This window comes from Eptatretus burgeri, chromosome 22, assembly GCF_056783735.1.
Source record: "Eptatretus burgeri isolate ZD-2024b chromosome 22, Ebu_testis_v1, whole genome shotgun sequence".
In the NCBI taxonomy this organism is placed as follows: Eukaryota; Metazoa; Chordata; class Myxini; order Myxiniformes; family Myxinidae; genus Eptatretus; species Eptatretus burgeri.
In genome coordinates this window covers 2,246,519-2,264,594 of record NC_140982.1, presented here as the reverse complement: position 1 = coordinate 2,264,594, position 18,076 = coordinate 2,246,519, and the positions used below count along the sequence as shown (strand labels likewise).

Here is an 18,076-nt window from a genome sequence, read left to right as displayed (position 1 = left end):
TCCGGTGTTCAGTGGGAGACGGCCCGACTGCTCTGTCTTGAGTTCGTCCTGCGCCACCGACCCCCCGGCCCATAACATTATAACGAAACTGTACTTCACATGTGCATGGTCAAGTAATCACATATGACCCAGAAGACCATAAAGACCCAAATAACCTTGACTTCCCCAATGACCCAAAAAGACGCTGAAGACCCAAAAAGACCCACTCAGACCTTAACACCATTTAGACCCCTTACACCCTTCAGACAGATAAGACAGCTGAGACCCTTGACCACTTGGCCCTTCTTTCATCACAAATTAAATTTCAAGGTCATATCATGAATATCACCAATATTACAAATAAATTTGCAGAAAATGAATGTTTGGGTGATGATTGGTGTAAATCATGACAACACAGTAAATCTGTGACGTCAGTCTGCAACGATGTGTGGAGAGGTGAGCGTAGCGAAGCCGGTCCACGGCAGTTTATGATAAAAATCAGGTTCACACCTTTGTCTTGAGAGGACGATTCATCCACGATCTCAGACTTGATCTTCACTTTCATAACATAACATCATAACAATTAAGATCTTATGCAGGCTTATCTAACGGACAGGCGCCAACACTCTCAGACACGCACTCAGACAAAATAAACTCCAATGAAAGGCAAAGAACTTTTGCAGCCAGGGAGGGAGGGGATTCGAGGTTACAGTTTCTCGGGACCTGAGCGTTTCGGGGGAAGGGATGCTCCGTGGTGCGGTATCCGACAAAGGTTGTGTAGTTTGGTCCACGGCCACACGTGTGGTAATCGTGTCTGGTGGAGTCCAAAGAGGAGAGAGATGAGCAGTAGTCAGGACCAGATTAGGGGCTTGGTCGAGGTCCTTCACAACCACCGACTCCGACTTCTCCCTTTCAAAAACCAACCGTGACCTTTCAAATCCAACGACAACCTTCCCTCGCATCCAACTCAACTCCGAGGATTGTCCCGTACTTTATAGATCATAGAGTTCGGGGTGGAGCCGTGGCGAAGCCGACGTCAGTGTCCATCCCGATTGGACCGGGCCTTCATGTGGTCCACCTTTATGGGCGGGGTTTCGGCCATACACTGGGAAGGACCGCCCACACCGCCGTGTCTGGGTTTGGGAAGGTGGTGGCGCAGCTACGAGAACGAACCTCGGGATTCTGCCTCAGAAAACGAGTCTCTGCAGACAGCGGGTAGACGGTGGAAGAGCTCGTCCAGCCCAAAGTGCCCGTCGCGATTTGGGCTCAGGAGACGAGACGAGGGTCGTAAACGAGATGAAGGTACCGTGGATCAAATAAAAAAAAAATGGGAAAGATGATTAATAATCCTTACTAAAAGCCCATCGCAATGCACCCCCGTGTCTACCCACTACACACAAGGAAGGGATCTATCTGCACGTATACTAATGGAATAACTGACTTGGGACACCTGTATGTTGTCTGCATACTGTTCCGAGAACCGAAACAATATATTTCCTTAAAAGGAACGTTTGACGGAGGAGGAGGCTTGGAGGCCCATCAAAGGCTGCCCTCTTATTACCAACCTATGGTTGTTTGGCCATGTTCTATCCTTATAAATGCTGAACGTCGAGCAAGGAAGCAGAACGTGTGTTTTTAATGTCTTTGGTGTCACTCAGCCAGGGTGACAAACCACCACCCTCCCAGGCCACGAGTGGCTGCTCCAACAATGACACCACCGAGTCTGGTTTTCCAACGTTCTTGAAAAACGTACGGACTATAATACAAAGATGAACTGATTGAACAGATCAAAGGTCATGTGCCCTTTGTAAATCATGATGTACATCACAACTGGAGTTAGAATCATCTCATGTTGGCTCTCTTCGAGTTGTTTGTCTTTTTTCTCTTTCTCTGTCTTCATCTCTCTCTCTCCCTCCCTCTTCCTTCTCTATTTCCTTCCCACTCTCTATCTCTCTCCCTCCTCTCTTCCTCCTCTATTTCCTTCCCACTCTCTCTCTCTCCCTCCCCCTCTATCTCCTTCCCACTCTCTATCTCTCTCCCTCCCTCTTCCTCTCTATTTCCTTCCCACTCTCTCTCTCTCTCTCCCTCCCCCTCTATCTCCTTCCCACTCTCTATCTCTCTCCTCCCTCTTCCTCTATATCTCCTTCCCACTCTCTCTCCCTCCTCCCTCTCTTTCTCTCTATCTCCTTCCACCTCTCTCTCCCCCTCCCTCCTCTCTTTCTCCCTCTCTATTTCCCTCCCACTCCCTCTACCTCCCTCTCTCTCCCCTCAACCTGCACCTCTCTCTCTCCCCGCACCATCTCTTTCCCTCCCTTTCTCTCTCCCATCCCCCACCTCACTCTATTTCTGTCTCCATCTCTCTCTTCCTCCCTCTTCCTCTCTCTCAAACTCTATCCCCATCTCTCTCATTCCTTCTAACTCTCTATCTCTTTCCCACTCTCTCTCTATCCCCCACCTCCCTCTCTCTACCCCACTCTCCCTCTCCCCCTCCCCATCTCTCTCTCCTCCCCACCCCCTTCTCTTTCTTCACCTCATTTCGGGAAAACTTGAGAGACTTTGGTACCCTTTGTGACCTTCGGGTAATCTTCCCTTCGGGCAGTTGAGCCACAGAACAATGTGTGAAGTTCACGTCATAGTTTGTCGATATCAATTCCCGACTTCTCCACAACACCTGTTTGGAATACACCATGAAAGATATGCCGGCCATGGCTCCCCACATCAAACAGTGATTTGCCATAGTTAATTTCTATTTCAACTTGTACACTCAGGTCAGGTGTGGGAGCATGTGCCGGAGCAGCGCGTTACTGTGTCCACTTTCCGCCGGGACTCAGGGGCCTCCGTCTGGTCATCCCCCAGGCAGATTCCTGGCCCATCCCCATCTCCTTGAGATGCCGATCAACCTGCTTTAACCACGAGGGCACGTGGTCGGCCCGTTGGCCTCCTCCACTCACGAGACTCCTCGCTGAGAGAATTTGGAAAGCAGGATCAGCGTCAGGTAAACGAGTCACATGTCCATACCACCACAGCTGACTCTACAGGTGGGTTTGGAGAATATTTATAAAGGAATTCATGTACTTTTCCCAAAAGTTTACTAAGCTACCCATTTTGACACACTTCCGGTCACCTGATCGACATGACTTCCACAATTTAACATCCCTACCCTGGCCTAATGATGTAACCCAAATGTGGAATCATTCTGACTTGGGGTGGTCTGTTGAAGATTTCTGAAGGAATTTACTCAGTCCACCATTTTGACCTACTTAAAGTCACGTGACCAGTAAGAGCTTTGTAATCCTCATTACCAGTCAGGAGCAGATCCTCATTACCTCATTACCAGTCAGGAGCAGAACCATGCTGCCAAATTTCAGCCTAATCGGCACAGCGGTTTCGCCAGAGAAATCGAAACAGGACACAGACGGGAGGGACAGATGGACAGACTGTGCACGATGACAATAATTCATTGTGAATTCCAATTCCAGAAAAGCTCATAATAAAGGAAAATGTGAAGCATGAAAACACAGATGAGAAAAAATTCTTCAACAGGAGGTTCCCAGCTACTTACCTTTCCCCTTGTTTACACCTGACTCGTGTTCGTCTCCGTGTTCCTCACAAGAAGAAAAAGATCCAAAACACATTGGGTTCTCAGGATCTTGGACACAAGGGATTGACATTTCAGGATCAAACGGCAGGAGTATCCTTTGTCCACCTGCAGGAATGGTGGATGAAATGTGAACTGGGGGAAAAGAAATAGGACCACCGAACCTGGAGGTTACCTGATCCCTGGCCTGGTTTTGGAACCCAAATTTGGAAGCTTTCTCACTGGTGTGTGTGTGTGTGTGTGTGTGTGTGTGTGTGTGGGTGTGTGTGTGTGTGTGTGTGTGTGTGTGTGGAGAAGAGGATGTTGGAAGGAATTTACGCGACCGCCATTTTGACACAGTTACAGTCACGTGATCGCCTTGACCTCCAAAATTTAACATCTCTCCCCTCGCCTCATGTTTTCACCCAAATTTGGAAACATTCTCCCTTGTGGGTTTTGATCATGCCTGGTGTTGGCTTAATAGTTAGGGTGGTAGGCTTGAGATCCTGGGATCCTGAGTTCAAATCCTGCTTGGCTATTGAATTAATACCAGGTGGGGTTGACTCTGCCTATCATCCTTCTGAGGTCGGCAAAATGAGTGCCAGCTTGCTGGTATCCTGTGTCGGAGTGGTGATCCGTCCAGGATTGTGTCCAATAGCCAAGGACACTGCTTAAGCAGCAAAAACACTCTGCACAGAGTATGGTCCTGATGAATGAATGGTCAGTGCCTGGTTAGAATGAGCTTTACACTTTATACTGTTGTATTTTTTTATATTTTGATTCACGAAACAGAGGGTATAGTTGGGAGGGATAGATGGAGGATGGAGGGAAAAGTGGTGAAAATAAAAAACTGATGGGAACAAGAAAAAGAGCAATCAGAGATCGCAGACCCTTGCCAGGACTTCTTTTGAGTGGTGTATTTTTATAGGTTTTAGGGTAAATCCAATATGGCTGCCAAATCATTTGTTGTATTTGTTGCATGTCCTTATCTCCTCTCGGCTGCATGATGTTTGTACGTGTAACAGATCGCACTGTAACCTTCAGCATCGACCCTGAGGAGCGATGGTGTGTTCTAGTTCCTTGCAGCGAGGCTGGTTTTGCATTGAATACTTGTAATGTGTTGTTGTTATGGCGACAACCTGTGAGAAGAAAATTAACACTGGAAACATCGATGGAGAGGATTTTAATTGTAAGTATTTTGAATTTTTTTTCTTTAAACTAGTTTGTTTTTTTGTGTCCCTTGTCGAGGCTCGCATAAGAGGTAACACACAAGGCACAGTAAGGGGGGCATGAGACAAGAGGAGAGGGAGCGGGAAGGACAAAACAGTGGGAAACAGAGACATCAGGACATCTGTGGAAGGGAGAGGGATGGGGTGGGAAACATGGGGAATACAAGATGGACATTACAGGGACTTTGAGGAAGGAAAGCAGGGAATTTTAAGGAGGTGGGTTTGGGGTGGATTAACGGGGTTACAAAAGATGAAGGTTTTGGATGAGGGAAGATAAAAGATGGTGGTGAACAGCTGTTTGAAGACCTGGAGGGAGGAGTGAGATTGAACAGAGTGTGTGAGTTTGTTCCAGAGTGGGAAAAAGAGGAACAAAAGAGTGAAGGTGAGCAGTGATTCTTGATTTTGGCATTTTCACCAGAAGGGGGTTTTTGGCGGACATTGAGTGCCCTGAGTAAATATAGGGGGAAAAGATCACAGACGGAGGATGGGAGAGGGGGTCAAGGCCGGAGAGGGGGCGGCACATTTTTGTTGCAGCCAGCTATTTTGGTTTCCCCAAGAGGCCGTCGGACCTCGGCTGCTTGACAGGGGGTTACCGATGACACTCAGAGGAGTCGTACCAGGAAGGGAGATGCCAGGGTTGAGTTTCTGCCTGTTCGCTTTCTCCTCACTGGATTGCTTAATAGCCATAGGTTTGCCATCACTCGGAATCACTCACAGGGGAACTATCGACAACCAAACTCTTCTCACCAGTGTGAGTTTGTTTATGTTTATTCAAGGCTGATATCTCATGAAAAAAATTACAACACAGAACACTTTTCGGATTTTACCCAGTGTGAGGTTGTTTGTGGACTTTCACGTGTGATAACCAACGAAAATCCTTACAACACACAGAACTTTTGTTCGGATCCTCCCCAGTGTCAGTTAGTTTGTGGACTTTCACGTGTGATAGCCAACGAAAATCCTTACAACACACAGAACTTTTGTACGGATTCTCTCCAGTGTCAGTTAGTTTGTGGACTTTCACGTGTGATAGCCAACGAAAATCCTTACAACACACAGAACATTTGTACGGATTCTCCAAAGTGTGAGTTTGTTTGTGTCTATTCCGGGTCGATAAGTCATGAAAATCCTGAGAACACACAGAACATTTGTACCGCATCTCCCCAGTGTGAGTTCGTTTGTTGTTGCCCCGTTGGTTGGAATGCTGATTGAAATGATCTTCTTTGTTGAAGAACTGTGCAGAGTTGGGAAAAGAAACGGATTTCATTTGTTTCTCTGCAAAGAAGAAGGAACCACCATCACTAATTCGGTCATCATGTGTTAACTGCAAAGGATTGTGGGATATAATCAGTGTCAGTTTAATTCAATGTTCGACTTTCTTTTTAAAGGAAAGAGAAATCGATGTTGCTCGAGTAACATGTTTGACGATTGCCAATAACCAACCAGCAAGATGAACTCAGATGACCGATGAAAAATAAAAGAAGAAAAAGAGCAATCAGAGATTGCAGACACTCACCAGGAGTTGTTTTGTGTGGTGTCCTCTGTGTGGTGTTTGCGTGCTGGTGTGTTATGTAATTAATGAGACGTAATTACAACTGCCACTTTATAACTGCTGGCAGTGATGACCGGGTACCAAGATGTCCTGCTTTGATAAGACACCTGACCCTGACCCGTGACATTATTTCCATTATTATTCATTATTCAATTGAATTTAGAATGGGATTAAAATAGATTAATTTCAAATGGAAGACCAAACAGGTTCGAGTCCTACATTGAAGAAATCAGAAGGAACCCGAACAAGCAAAAAGGAAACAGGGTCATCAGGAGGAACCTGGACAGGATTCACATTTCAGCTGCTCGTCCACTATCCGCAAACACATCCAGGAACAGCCAAGTGAACCTTATTTTTTTTTAAATATTAAAAAAAATAAAAAAAATAACCCACATTAAAAAATTAAATAAATCTGGCTGCCAGACCATGCGTCCGCTCAAGTTGAAATTTAAAACATACATTATTCCCCATTATGACTCGATCATAAATTTGAAGTTTCGGCTTCTCCCCAGATACAATCAGTGTCAGGTTAATTCAATGTTGGCGACGTTAGATTTATAAAGCGGTTCCAGGGAAAACATTATTTAATATTTCTCTTCAATCCAATATGGTTGCCAAACCATGTGACCGATCAATTATTCCTTAACAAACTTGTACACCCATGAATTGGAGAACATTTATGTGAAGTTTCCTCTCGATTTGTCCAGCTGTTTCTGAATTCCATTTTAGGCTGAGATGACCCTAAAAAAATTTCATACTGATCAGATGTGGTGTTCTACATATGCAATTATGACGTCAGAACGAAGGCACGCATGACATCATTAAAAAAAAACACCACACTGATTCCCCATGGAGGTTAACTTGCCTTGTGTCAAGTTTCAATTTTTTCGTTGGAGCGGTTTCAGAGATACAGAGATCAAACGTTTTCCCGTTTTTCCAACATGGCTGCCACACCACATAACCTATGACGTCATAATTAATTCTTAATGACGATTAACATGACTAACAACTATGACGATTAAAACATTCTACATGAGTAGTCGCACCAAAAGTGAAAATTTCGTCTCAATCCGACAAGCGGTTGCGGAGAAAGACACGAAAGTTCGATGCGGACAAACAGACAAAGACAAACAGAGAGACAGACAAACAAACGGACCCAAGCACAATACCCTCTCCTTCGGCGAGAGTTAAAATATCTTGTGATGACGATTACGATGATGTTGAACTCTGAGTTTCACACATGTCGTGGAACTCAGCTCCTGCCACGCTTGGAAACAAAGCAGGTGAAAAAGGAGGTGCCTCACGTCACAGTCACCCACTGTGTGCTGCATCGCCATGCCCTTGCAGCAAAGACATTACCAGAACAACTGAAAAATGTGTTGTCAATTGTTGTGAGTGCAGTAAACTTTATCAGAGGACAAGCCTCGAATCACCGTCTCTTCAAAGTTTTTATTGTGACGAAATTGGAGCTGAACACAATGTTCTTCTTTCCCACTCAGAGGTGAGGTGGCTATCCCGTGGCCGAGTGCTTACTCGTGTTTTCGAACTGCACAAAGAAATCCAGCAGTTTCTTAGACAGCGAGGCAGTGGCGCAGACAGCAGAGCACTTTGAAAATGAGAAGTTCATTTTGTCCCTGGCATACCTGGCAGAGAGGTTCAGCCACCTCAACGAGCTGAACACCTCCATCCAGGGTACAGGGATGAACATGATCACAGCCAGGGAAAAGATGTCTGCCTTCACTAATAAACTTCCAATCCGGATAAATCGCATTGGGTCTGGAAACCATGCAGATTTTCCAAAGCTTGAGGAAGTTTCTAATGCAGAAAATTTATTACTCATTGTGACTGAAATGAAAGAACATTTTCAGGTGCCGAGTCGGTCCTTCCAGGGATACTTTCAGCATGGAGAGGTTTCTGTTTCACAGGGATGGATGCAGGACCCATTTGTTTTCAACCGACATTCCACGGATGATGATGATGAAATGAAAGAAGATCGAGTTGAGATGAAAGCCAGAAATAAAATCAAAATGGAGTTTGATTCAATGCAGTTAGATACCTTCTGGTGTGCACAACTCAACACATTCCCCCAGTTAGCAGAGAGAGCTTTGGAGGTCCTTGTCCCATTTGCGACTTCCTACTTGTGTGAAACTGGTTTCTCAACTCTCGTACACATCGAAACCAAGGCCAGGAATCGTTTGGATGGAAGTGATGACATGCGTGTGGCTATCTCAAAAAAAGAACCTCGTTTCAGCACGATCATTGATGAAAAACAACAACAAAGGAGCCATTAGTAATAATATGTCTGATTGTCGGTGGACTGTGTAAGTACGGTTGTACTTGAAAGGCTATTTTTGTATCCAGTATATTTGTATGTATTCAACGCATTGTATAAAGAATTATATTCATTACATTGTATTTCATATCAATTATTATTATAATTTCATTTATTTCCTTGAGTCATTTTAGACAGGGGGTACGGGGAAATATGATGAAAGCTCAAGGGGTACGAGCACATAAATATGTCAAGAACCACTGCTCTGGAATACCTGGACCGGCCGACGGACCAGCGTGAACCCAGTCGCTTCGGTGGGGGAAAGAGGGAGGGAAACGGGATGTCTACTGTGCGTGAATGAGGAGGTGCAAATGAGGTGCAAGTGATGTTTAGAGAAGGGGAATATGAGAAGAGGTGCGTGTCTGGTGGAAAGCAGAATGGGGATTCTAAAAGTGTGAACCAGAGTCCAGAAAAAAGTACACCTGTGAATGGAGAGACCACACGAGCAGGTGTCTGGAGAACAAGCACAAGTGAGCGAAGACCAACACCAGGAAGGAGGACAGATCCAGCAGAGAGTTTCTGGTCACGTGGTCCAAACACACTGACTTACACAAACCTTCTCCTCAATCTCCGTTCCACCTCATTCCCTCTGGACGCACGAACAATCAACACAAAGCACCAACCGTCCTTTTCAGGGCTCACTGATTGTCCCACCTCACTCACACCAATTAATCTCACACCACAAACATTCTCCCTTCGCAACTCTCAAAACTGTTTGCATTGCACATTCCAACCCCACACCCCCCTTATTTGGACCCATGTCAACCCGCCGACTCTTCCTCTCTTGTTTCCCAGAATGACTGTGACACCTGTTCGTATCTGTGACAAGTGACTGACGAGAAGGAGGTTTCTGTACGTGACACAAGGATTTCTACATCTTCACACCGCTTGTGTGTACGTTCTCTTTACAAATCATTCTAAACAACTTCTTACAAACTGCCCGGTTCTCTGTTTGTGTTAATTTATCTATTTATTCTTAATTTACACTTTATCCCTGAATGTTGATGGTCAAAGTCAAACGGCGGTCTAAACAAACATTTGGCGATCACAGACACCTCCTTGTTGTTATTATAATTATCATTATTGTGAACACAGTGAGCTTCACACTTAACGCGTGCACATGAGACAATAGGAAACAACAACAACAACAACAATAACAACACAATACCCCCTGGCTACTTGGAATCCGTGTCGTTAGCTCTGACCTTTTGCTTCCGGTTGTTGTTAAACGCTGTGCGGTGTATAAACACGATTGGGTTTTATTTCTATCTTGTGAATATTACTTAACGCGTGCACATGAGAGAATAGGAAACAACAACACCAACAACACACTACCGTGGCAATTTGGAATCCGTGTCGTTGGTAATGACCCTTTTGCTTCCGTTTCTTTTTTTTTGCTTCAGTTTTTTTTTTGCTTCCGGTTTTTATCATGGGGAATGATGCATGCCGGGAGATAAAGGCATCGTCGGAGACATGACAGACCCAAATAATATCAGACATGGTGTATATTTCCTCCACTGATTTTAATAAAGATATCTCCCGCATCATCAAAAAATAATTTTTAATTGTGATTTACATTATTTGATCGCTGATCCCGAATCCAGGCTGAAGTAACCGGAAATTGCGTCAAATTCATCAGCTGTGCGGCGCTTACACGTACCACGGTCTAGTTGGCAAGTATACAGTTGTCAACAAGTTATCGGTAAAGTCAGAAGTGAATGGAAGAAGAATACTACGTTCAATTCTGGTATTAATTTTTTTAGATGAGATCCTGTTCTAGACGGTGTAGTTGTCGTTGTGAAGGTAATGTTGAGGTAATATTTATTTTTTCAGATGAGATCCTATTCTAGGCGGTGTAGTTGTCGTTGTGAAGGTAATGTTGAGGTAATATTAATTATTTTAGATGAGATCCTGTTCTAGACGGTGTAGTTGTCGTTGTGAAGGTAATGTTGAGGTAATATTTATTTTTTAAGATGAGATGCTGTTCTCGGCGGTGTCGTTGTTGTTGTGAAGGTAATGTTGAGGTAATATTTATTTTTTCAGATGAAATCCTGTTCTAGGCGGTGTAGTTGTTGTTGTGAAGGTAATGCTGAGGTAATATTTATTTTTTTCAGATGAAATCCTGTTCTAGGCGGTGTAGTTGTTGTTGTGAAGGTAATGTTGAGGTAATATTTATTTTTTCACATGAAATCCTGTTCTCGGCGGTGTAGTTGTTGTGAAAGTAATGTTGAGGTAATATTTATTTTTTCAGATGAAATTCTGTTCTAGGCGGTGTAGTTGTCGTTGTGAAGGTAATGTTGAGGTAATATTTATTTTTTCAGATGAGATCCTATTCTAGGCGGTGTAGTTGTCGTTGTGAAGGTAATGTTGAGGGAATATTTATTTTTTAGATGAGATCCTGTTCTAGGCAGTGTAGTTGTTGTGAAGGAAATGTTGAGGTGATATTTATTTTTTTCAGATGAAATCCTGTTCTAGGCGGTGTAGTTGTTGTTGTGAAGGTAATGTTGAGGTAATATTTATTTTTTGAGATGAAATCCTGTTCTCGGCGGTGTAGTTGTTGTTGTGAAGTTAATGTTGAGGTAATATTTATTTTTTCAGATGAGATCCTGTTCTCGGCGGTGTAGTTGTTGTTGTGAAGTTAATGTTAAGGTAATATTTATTTTTTCAGATGAAATCCTGTTCTCGGCGGTGTAGTTGTTGTTGTGAAGGTAATGTTGAGGTAATATTAATTATTTTAGATGAGATCCTGTTCTAGACGGTGTAGTTGTCGTTGTGAAGGTAATGTTGAGGTAATATTTATTTTTTCAGATGAGATCCTATTCTAGGCGGTGTAGTTGTCGTTGTGAAGGTAATGTTGAGGTAATATTAATTATTTTAGATGAGATCCTGTTCTAGACGGTGTAGTTGTCGTTGTGAAGGTAATGTTGAGGTAATATTTATTTTTTCAGATGAGGTCCTGTTCTAGGCGGTGTAGTTGTCGTTGTGAAGGTAATGTTGAGGTAATATTTATTTTTTCAGATGAAATCCTGTTCTAGGCGGTGTAGTTGTTGTGAAGGAAATGTTGAGGTGATATTTATTTTTTCGATGACATCCTGTTCCAGGCGGTGTAGTTGTTGTTGTGAAGATAATGTTGAGGTAATATTTATTTTTTAAGATGAGATGCTGTTCTCGGCGGTGTCGTTGTTGTTGTGAAGGTAATGTTGAGGTAATATTTATTTTTTCAGATGAAATCCTGTTCTAGGCGGTGTAGTTGTTGTTGTGAAGGTAATGCTGAGGTAATATTTATTTTTTTCAGATGAAATCCTGTTCTAGGCGGTGTAGTTGTTGTTGTGAAGGTAATGTTGAGGTAATATTTATTTTTTCACATGAAATCCTGTTCTCGGCGGTGTAGTTGTTGTGAAAGTAATGTTGAGGTAATATTTATTTTTTCAGATGAAATTCTGTTCTAGGCGGTGTAGTTGTCGTTGTGAAGGTAATGTTGAGGTAATATTTATTTTTTCAGATGAGATCCTATTCTAGGCGGTGTAGTTGTCGTTGTGAAGGTAATGTTGAGGGAATATTAATTATTTTAGATGAGATCCTGTTCTAGACGGTGTAGTTGTCGTTGTGAAGGTAATGTTGAGGTAATATTAATTATTTTAGATGAGATCCTGTTCTAGACGGTGTAGTTGTCGTTGTGAAGGTAATGTTGAGGTAATATTTATTTTTTCAGATGAGGTCCTGTTCTAGGCGGTGTAGTTGTCGTTGTGAAGGTAATGTTGAGGTAATATTTATTTTTTTCAGATGAGATCCTATTCTAGGCGGTGTAGTTGTCGTTGTGAAGGTAATGTTGAGGTAATATTAATTATTTTAGATGAGATCCTGTTCTAGACGGTGTAGTTGTCGTTGTGAAGGTAATGTTGAGGTAATATTAATTATTTTAGATGAGATCCTGTTCTAGACGGTGTAGTTGTCGTTGTGAAGGTAATGTTGAGGTAATATTTATTTTTTCAGATGAGGTCCTGTTCTAGGCGGTGTAGTTGTCGTCGTGAAGGTAATGTTGAGGTAATATTTATTTTTTCAGATGAGATCCTGTTCCAGGCGGTGTAGTTGTTGTGAAGGAAATGTTGAGGTGATATTTATTTTTTCGATGACATCCTGTTCCAGGCGGTGTAGTTGTTGTTGTGAAGATAATGTTGAGGTAATATTTATTTTTTAAGATGAGATGCTGTTCTCGGCGGTGTCGTTGTTGTTGTGAAGGTAATGTTGAGGTAATATTTATTTTTTCAGATGAAATCCTGTTCTAGGCGGTGTAGTTGTTGTTGTGAAGGTAATGCTGAGGTAATATTAATTTTTTTCAGATGAAGTCCTGTTCTAGGCGGTGTAGTTGTTGTTGTGAAGGTAATGTTGAGGTAATATTTATTTTTTCAGATGAAATCCTGTTCTCGGCGGTGTAGTTGTGAAAGTAATGTTGAGGTAATATTTATTTTTTCAGATGAAATCCTGTTCTCGGCGGTGTAGTTGTTATTGTGAAGGTAATGTTGAGGTAATATTTATTTTTTCAGATGAAATCCTGTTCTAGGCGGTGTAGTTGTTGTTGTGAAGGTAATGTTGAGGTAATATTTATTTTTTCAGATGAAATCCTGTTCTCGGCGGTGTAGTTGTTGTTGTGAAGGTAATGTTGAGGTAATATTTATTTTTTCAGATGAAATCCTGTTCTAGGCGGTGTAGTTGTTGTTGTGAAGGTAATGTTGAGGTAATATTTATTTTTCAGATGAAATCCTGTTCTCGGCGGTGTAGTTGTTGTTGTGAAGGTAATGTTGAGGTAATATTTATTTTTTTCAGATGAAATCCTGTTCTAGGCGGTGTAGTTGTTGTTGTGAAGGTAATGTTGAGGTAATATTTATTTTTTCAGATGAAATCCTGTTCTCGGCGGTGTAGTTGTTGTTGTGAAGGTAATGCTGAGGTAATATTTATTTTTTCAGATGAAATCCTGTTCTAGGCGGTGTAGTTGTTGTGAAGGTAATGTTGAGGTAATATTTATTTTTTCAGATGAAATCGTGTTCTCGGTGGTGTAGTTGTTGTTGTGAAGGTAATGTTGAGGTAATATTTATTTTTTCAGATGAAATCCTGTTCTCGGCAGTGTAGTTGTCGTTGTGAAGGTAATGTTGAGGTAATATTTATTTTTTCAGATGAGATCCTGTTCTAGGCGGTGTAGTTGTTGTGAAGGAAATGTTGAGGTGATATTTATTTTTTCGATGACATCCTGTTCCAGGCGGTGTAGTTGTTGTTGTGAAGATAATGTTGAGGTAATATTTATTTTTAAGATGAGATGCTGTTCTCGGCGGTGTCGTTGTTGTGAAGGTAATGTTGAGGTAATATTTATTTTTTCAGATGAAATCCTGTTCTCGGCGGTGTAGTTGTTGTTGTGAAGGTAATGTTGAGGTAATATTTATTTTTTCAGATGAAATCCTGTTCTAGGCGGTGTAGTTGTTGTTGTGAAGGTAATGTTGAGGTAATATTTATTTTTTCAGATGAAATCCTGTTCTCGGCGGTGTAGTTGTTGTTGTGAAGGTAATGTTGAGGTAATATTTATTTTTTCTGATGAAATCCTGTTCTAGGCGGTGTAGTTGTTGTTGTGAAGATAATGTTGAGGTAATATTTATTTTTAAGATGAGATGCTGTTCTCGGCGGTGTCGTTGTTGTGAAGGTAATGTTGAGGTAATATTTATTTTTTCAGATGAAATCCTGTTCTCGGCGGTGTAGTTGTTGTTGTGAAGGTAATGTTGAGGTAATATTTATTTTTTCAGATGAAATCCTGTTCTAGGCGGTGTAGTTGTTGTTGTGAAGGTAATGTTGAGGTAATATTTATTTTTTCAGATGAAATCCTGTTCTCGGCGGTGTAGTTGTTGTTGTGAAGGTAATGTTGAGGTAATATTTATTTTTTCTGATGAAATCCTGTTCTAGGCGGTGTAGTTGTTGTTGTGAAGGTAATGTTGAGGTAATATTTATTTTTTCAGATGAAATCCTGTTCTCGGCGGTGTAGTTGTTGTTGTGAAGGTAATGCTGAGGTAATATTTATTTTTTTCAGATGAAATCCTGTTCTAGGCGGTGTAGTTGTTGTGAAGGTAATGTTGAGGTAATATTTATTTTTTCAGATGAAATCCTGTTCTCGGTGGTGTAGTTGTTGTTGTGAAGGTAATGTTGAGGTAATATTTATTTTTTCAGATGAAATCCTGTTCTCGGCAGTGTAGTTGTTGTTGTGAAGTTAATGTTGAGGTAATATTTATTTTTTCAGATGAAATCCTGTTCTCGGCGGTGTAGTTGTTGTTGTGAAGTTAATGTTAAGGTAATATTTATTTTTTCAGATGAAATACTGTTCTCGGCGGTGTAGTTGTTGTTGTGAAGGTAATGTTGAGGTAATATTTATTTTTTCAGATGAAATCCTGTTCTCGGCGGTGTAGTTGTTGTGAAGTTAATGTTGAGGTAATATTTATTTTTTCAGATGAAATCCTGTTCTCGGCGGTGTAGTTGTTGTTGTGAAGTTAATGTTAAGGTAATATTTATTTTTTCAGATGAAATCCTGTTCTCGGCGGTGTAGTTGTTGTTGTGAAGGTAATGTTGAGGTAATATTTATTTTTTCAGATGAAATCCTGTTCTCGGCGGTGTAGTTGTTGTTGTGAAGGTAATGTTGAGGTAATATTTATTTTTTCAGATGAAATCCTGTTCTAGGCGGTGTAGTTGTTGTTGTGAAGGTAATGTTGAGGTAATATTTATTTTTTCAGATGAAATCCTGTTCTCGGCGGTGTAGTTGTTGTTGTGAAGGTAATGTTGAGGTAATATTTATTTTTTCAGATGAAATCCTGTTCTAGGCGGTGTAGTTGTTGTTGTGAAGGTAATGTTGAGGTAATATTTATTTTTTCAGATGAAATCCTGTTCTCGGCGGTGTAGTTGTTGTTGTGAAGGTAATGTTGAGGTAATATTTATTTTTTCAGATGAAATCCTGTTCTAGGCGGTGTAGTTGTTGTTGTGAAGGTAATGTTGAGGTAATATTTATTTTTTCAGATGAAATCCTGTTCTCGGCGGTGTAGTTGTTGTTGTGAAGGTAATGCTGAGGTAATATTTATTTTTTTCAGATGAAATCCTGTTCTAGGCGGTGTAGTTGTTGTGAAGGTAATGTTGAGGTAATATTTATTTTTTCAGATGAAATCGTGTTCTCGGTGGTGTAGTTGTTGTTGTGAAGGTAATGTTGAGGTAATATTTATTTTTTCAGATGAAATCCTGTTCTCGGCAGTGTAGTTGTCGTTGTGAAGGTAATGTTGAGGTAATATTTATTTTTTCAGATGAGATCCTGTTCTAGGCGGTGTAGTTGTTGTGAAGGAAATGTTGAGGTGATATTTATTTTTTCGATGACATCCTGTTCCAGGCGGTGTAGTTGTTGTTGTGAAGATAATGTTGAGGTAATATTTATTTTTTAAGATGAGATGCTGTTCTCGGCGGTGTCGTTGTTGTGAAGGTAATGTTGAGGTAATATTTATTTTTTCAGATGAAATCCTGTTCTCGGCGGTGTAGTTGTTGTTGTGAAGGTAATGTTGAGGTAATATTTATTTTTTCAGATGAAATCCTGTTCTAGGCGGTGTAGTTGTTGTTGTGAAGGTAATGTTGAGGTAATATTTATTTTTTCAGATGAAATCCTGTTCTCGGCGGTGTAGTTGTTGTTGTGAAGGTAATGTTGAGGTAATATTTATTTTTTCTGATGAAATCCTGTTCTAGGCGGTGTAGTTGTTGTTGTGAAGATAATGTTGAGGTAATATTTATTTTTTAAGATGAGATGCTGTTCTCGGCGGTGTCGTTGTTGTGAAGGTAATGTTGAGGTAATATTTATTTTTTCAGATGAAATCCTGTTCTCGGCGGTGTAGTTGTTGTTGTGAAGGTAATGTTGAGGTAATATTTATTTTTTCAGATGAAATCCTGTTCTAGGCGGTGTAGTTGTTGTTGTGAAGGTAATGTTGAGGTAATATTTATTTTTTCAGATGAAATCCTGTTCTCGGCGGTGTAGTTGTTGTTGTGAAGGTAATGTTGAGGTAATATTTATTTTTTCTGATGAAATCCTGTTCTAGGCGGTGTAGTTGTTGTTGTGAAGGTAATGTTGAGGTAATATTTATTTTTTCAGATGAAATCCTGTTCTCGGCGGTGTAGTTGTTGTTGTGAAGGTAATGCTGAGGTAATATTTATTTTTTTCAGATGAAATCCTGTTCTAGGCGGTGTAGTTGTTGTGAAGGTAATGTTGAGGTAATATTTATTTTTTCAGATGAAATCCTGTTCTCGGTGGTGTAGTTGTTGTTGTGAAGGTAATGTTGAGGTAATATTTATTTTTTCAGATGAAATCCTGTTCTCGGCAGTGTAGTTGTTGTTGTGAAGTTAATGTTGAGGTAATATTTATTTTTTCAGATGAAATCCTGTTCTCGGCGGTGTAGTTGTTGTTGTGAAGTTAATGTTAAGGTAATATTTATTTTTTCAGATGAAATACTGTTCTCGGCGGTGTAGTTGTTGTTGTGAAGGTAATGTTGAGGTAATATTTATTTTTTCAGATGAAATCCTGTTCTCGGCGGTGTAGTTGTTGTGAAGTTAATGTTGAGGTAATATTTATTTTTTCAGATGAAATCCTGTTCTCGGCGGTGTAGTTGTTGTTGTGAAGTTAATGTTAAGGTAATATTTATTTTTTCAGATGAAATCCTGTTCTCGGCGGTGTAGTTGTTGTTGTGAAGGTAATGTTGAGGTAATATTTATTTTTTCAGATGAAATCCTGTTCTCGGCGGTGTAGTTGTTGTTGTGAAGGTAATGTTGAGGTAATATTTATTTTTTCAGATGAAATCCTGTTCTAGGCGGTGTAGTTGTTGTTGTGAAGGTAATGTTGAGGTAATATTTATTTTTTCAGATGAAATCCTGTTCTCGGCGGTGTAGTTGTTGTTGTGAAGGTAATGTTGAGGTAATATTTATTTTTTCAGATGAAATCCTGTTCTAGGCGGTGTAGTTGTTGTTGTGAAGGTAATGTTGAGGTAATATTTATTTTTTCAGATGAAATCCTGTTCTCGGCGGTGTAGTTGTTGTTGTGAAGGTAATGTTGAGGTAATATTTATTTTTTCAGATGAAATCCTGTTCTAGGCGGTGTAGTTGTTGTTGTGAAGGTAATGTTGAGGTAATATTTATTTTTTCAGATGAAATCCTGTTCTCGGCGGTGTAGTTGTTGTTGTGAAGGTAATGCTGAGGTAATATTTATTTTTTTCAGATGAAATCCTGTTCTAGGCGGTGTAGTTGTTGTGAAGGTAATGTTGAGGTAATATTTATTTTTTCAGATGAAATCGTGTTCTCGGTGGTGTAGTTGTTGTTGTGAAGGTAATGTTGAGGTAATATTTATTTTTTCAGAT

At 40.8% G+C, this 18,076-nt stretch overlaps 2 protein-coding genes across 9 annotated transcripts in view; both read right to left on the bottom strand.

The window, feature by feature from the left end:
* The window catches only part of LOC147008081 (uncharacterized), a 65,656-nt gene that overhangs the window by 20,232 nt on the left and 27,348 nt on the right, over positions 1–18,076 (bottom strand). The gene's annotated exons all lie outside the window — the stretch shown is intronic.
* LOC147008082 (uncharacterized) overlaps positions 5,536–18,076 on the bottom strand; it is a 30,603-nt gene continuing 18,062 nt past the window's right edge. For 3 of the 6 annotated variants that reach the window (XM_085865677.1, XM_085865673.1, XM_085865672.1), the window contains one exon: positions 5,536–6,060. The gene's annotated coding sequence lies outside the window, so the exon portion shown is untranslated. Of the gene's footprint in view, positions 6,061–9,091; positions 9,259–18,076 lie in introns of all 6 variants that reach the window. The other 3 variants (XM_085865674.1, XM_085865675.1, XM_085865676.1) reach the window with 3 other exon arrangements.